The sequence below is a fragment of the Rutidosis leptorrhynchoides genome, chromosome 3 (assembly GCF_046630445.1).
Source record: "Rutidosis leptorrhynchoides isolate AG116_Rl617_1_P2 chromosome 3, CSIRO_AGI_Rlap_v1, whole genome shotgun sequence".
Lineage (NCBI taxonomy): Eukaryota > Viridiplantae > Streptophyta > Magnoliopsida > Asterales > Asteraceae > Rutidosis > Rutidosis leptorrhynchoides.
In genome coordinates, this window is record NC_092335.1 from 478656545 (window position 1) to 478660862 (window position 4318).

At 36.6% G+C, this 4318-nt stretch overlaps 1 non-coding gene across 1 annotated transcript; it reads right to left on the bottom strand.

Moving 5' to 3' along the window:
* Nucleotides 1-737: 737 nt before the first annotated feature.
* On the bottom strand, nucleotides 738-844 carry LOC139903567 (small nucleolar RNA R71). The gene has a single exon (XR_011778378.1). It is a non-coding gene; the product is annotated as a small nucleolar RNA R71 (small nucleolar RNA).
* Between the last annotated feature and the right edge of the window lie 3474 nt (nucleotides 845-4318).

Sequence of the window (4318 nt, forward strand, 5' to 3'; positions counted from 1 at the left end):
GAATCCTGCCTCTCCGTAGTCGGCCTGGCCACTTGGTTTCGAAATACCAGGGAATCAGTAGCCAGAACCAAAAACATATTCCACCATAGGATAGTTAGTTACTTTAGATTACCTTAGACTACCTTAGATTAGCTTACCTTAGATTAACTTAGGTTACAATTAGATTAAATTAGATTATCCTAGGATAAATTAGTTTAGTTTAGCTTATTATAATTTAGTTTATTTGCGAAAAATTAAAAACAAAAAGGCATACCCAGTGTATGACCCAAACCCGATCTAGACCAGGGCCGTTGTTATTCGTACCTGATCCAGACGCAATAATCTCTAAAGCACGCAAGGAAGCATGAATCAGAAATCAAATGGCGTTACTCGTTACTTTAGCAGAAAATACCAAACCCTCGATTGAAGGTCAAGGAGGACCAATCAGATTTCCAAAGATTCAAGGACACTCGTTCGAGTTAAAACATCACATCATCCAGCTCATTCAAAATAGCTGTCAGTTTCATGGATTACCAAATGACGATCCTAATTCTCACCTTGATAAATTCATATCTCTTTCGAACTCCTACAAACAACCAGGGATAGGACAAGATATAGTCCGGCTATACTTGTTCCCCTACTCTCTCACTCATCATGCTCAAACCTGGTTTGAAGGACTGGAAAAAGATTCCATCAGGTCATGGACGGAGATGGCTACTAAATTCCTAACCAAATATTTCCCTCCTTCTAAACAAACCAAATTGAAGAATGACATCATTAACTTCAAACAAAGTTATGATGAATCTCTTTACACTGCATGGGAGCGATTCAAAACCCTACTGAAGAAATACCCTAATCACCAGTTAGAACGGTCATCCCAAATCTGTACCTTCTACAATGGTCTTACGGTAAATCATAGGACGACGATCGATGCAGCAGCTCAAGGGAATCTGATGAACCAAACCACAGACGAAGCATGGGAATTGCTCGAGAACATGACAATGCATCATCATGACTGGAACAGTGGTGAAACAACTTCATCATCTGCCCCACTCTCTGCACTTAACAATCAAACGGAGGCCATCAAGTCCCTAACGGATAAGATGGAATCTCTTGCTAAATAACTCGGAGAATTGAAGACGCAGCCGCAGCAGGTTAACCAAGCTCAAGCTTGTGTTAATTGTACCAACCCGCAACCCACTGAAGAATATCAATTTGAGTATGAAAACCCTGACGGTTCAGTCTGTTACGTCCAATACCCAACTCGTCCACCAAATCCCGGATTCAATCAACCACCTAGGGTTAATCAATTTCAGCGAAGCAATCAACCTTTCCACTATCGCTACCCACCTTATCCAGCCCAACAATCTCAATTAACCTACGATCAACCACTTCCACTCACTGGTCCCTCAGTTGAGGAAAATTCCCCTACCACCCAGATTACAAAAGTAACTAACCCCACTCTCGGAGCTGATGATCAGTTAACTCAGTTCATCCAAGGACAACAATAGCTAAATCAGAGAACTGAAGCTAGACAAGATCAGACGAAGATACTAATGAGAAATCAATTGGCTCTGCCCAAAAGTTTGGAAACCCAGCTCGGACAGTTATCACAAAGCCTTGAAACCCGACCGCAGGGAAGATTGCCAAGTAATACTATCCAAAATCCCCACATAGAAGAAGCTAAGCAAATGGATTCTTTAATCCCAGAGGAAGAACCACGGAGAAGGTCGGCTAGGCTCAAAAATAAATCGACATATACTCAGAAGTTGACCCCTGAAACTCCAGTTCGCGTACCTTATCCTGGAAGGCTACAAGAAGAACAATCCAAGCTTGATTCCTTCAAACTTGATAGAAGATTTCTGGACACCATGCCCAAAGTTCCCAACCAGAAGAGATACATCTGAAGGCTTCTTTCTACAAAGGAAAGGATACCAGACTCTAACAAAATTTCACTGAGTGAAGAATGCTCTGCATTACTCAGAAACTCTCTACCACCAAAGCTAGGAGATACGGGCTGATTCGTTTTCCCGTGTTTAATCTACCAATCTGGAACCATTCATGCGCTAGCAGATTTAGGAGCAAGTATCAACCTAATCCCCTACTCTCTCTATAAGAGATTAGAGTTAGGAGACTTGTCACCAACCAAAATGACAATCTAACTTGCCGATCATACAATTCAATATCCTAAGGGCATAGTTGAGAACGTCTTGGTGAAAGTTGACAAATTCTTGTACCCTACAGATTTTGTAGTAATGGATATCAAGGAAGACCTACACACCCCAGTAGTGTTAGGAAGACCTTTCATGAATACGGCTAGGACTGTCATTGATGTGTACAATCAAACCCTGATCTTACGATCACATGTGAAATGTCCCGTTCTTATTGATTAAAAACATTCCATATTAATTGATTTCGTTGCGAGGTTTTGACCTCTATATGAGACGTTTTTCAAAGACTGCATTCATTTTTAAAACAAACCATAACCTTTATTTCATAAATAAAGGTTTAAAAAGCTTTACGTAGATTATCAAATAATGATAATCTAAAATATCCTGTTTACACACGACCATTACATAATGGTTTACAATACAAATATGTTACATCGAAATCAGTTTCTTGAATGCAGGTTTTACACAATATCATACAAACATGGACTCCAAATCTTGTCCTTATTTTAGTATGTAACAGCGGAAGTTCTTAGTATTCACCTGAGAATAAACATGCTTTAAACATCAACAAAAATGTTGGTGAGTTATAGGTTTAACCTATATATATATCAAATCGTAACAATAGACCACAAGATTTCATATTTCAATACACATCCCATACATAGAGATAAAAATCATTCATATGGTGAACACCTGGTAACCGACATTAACAAGATGCATATATAAGAATATCCCCATCATTCCGGGACACCCTTCGGATATGATATAAATTTCGAAGTACTAAAGCATCCGGTACTTTGGATGGGGTTTGTTAGGCCCAATAGATCTATCTTTAGGATTCGCGTCAATTAGGGTGTATGTTCCCTAATTCTTAGATTACCAGACTTAATAAAAAGGGGCATATTCGTTTTCGATAATTCAACCATAGAATGTAGTTTCACGTACTTGTGTCTATTTTGTAAATCATTTATAAAACCTGCATGTATTCTCATCCCAAAAATATTAGATTTTAAAAGTGGGACTATAACTCACTTTCACAGATTTTTACTTCGTCGGGAAGTAAGACTTGGCCACTGGTTAATTCATGAACCTATAACAATATATACATATATATCAAAGTATGTTCAAAATATATTTACAACACTTTTAATATATTTTGATGTTTTAAGTTTATTAAGTCAGCTGTCCTCGTTAGTAACCTATAACTAGTTGTCCACAGTTAGATGTACAGAAATAAATCGATAAATATTATCTTGAATCAATCCACGACCCAGTGTATACGTATCTCAGTATTGATCACAACTCAAACTATATATATTTTGGAATCAACCTCAACCCTGTATAGCTAACTCCAACATTCACATATAGAGTGTCCATGGTTGTTCCAAAATATATATAGATGTGTCGACATGATAGGTCGAAACATTGTATACATGTCTATGGTATCTCAAGATTACATAATATAAAATACAAGTTGATTAAGTTATGGTTGGAATAGATTTGTTACCAATTTTCACGTAGCTAAAATGAGAAAAATTATCCAATCTTGTTTTACCCATAACTTCTTCATTTTAAATCCGTTTTGAGTGAATCAAATTGCTATGGTTTCATATTGAACTCTATTTTATGAATCTAAACAGAAAAAGTATAGGTTTATAGTCGGAAAAGTAAGTTACAAGTCGTTTTTGTAAAGGTAGTCATTTCAGTCGAAAGAACGACGTCTAGATGACCATTTTAGAAAACATACTTCCACTTTGAGTTTAACCATAATTTTTGGATATAGTTTCACGTTCATAATAAAAATCATTTTTCCAGAATAACAACTTTTAAATCAAAGTTTATCATAGTTTTTAATTAACTAACCCAAAACAGCCCGCGGTGTTACTACAACGGCGTAAATCCGGTTTTACGGTGTTTTTCGTGTTTCCAGGTTTTAAATCATTAAGTTAGCATATCATATAGATATAGAACATGTGTTTAGTTGATTTTAAAATTCAAGTTAGAAGGATTAACTTTTATTTGCGAACAAGTTTAGAATTAACTAAACTATGTTCTAGTGATTACAAGTTTAAACCTTCGAATAAGATAGTTTTATATGTATGAATCGAATGATGTTATGAACATCATTACTACCTCAAGTTCCTTGGATAAACCTACTGGAAATGAGA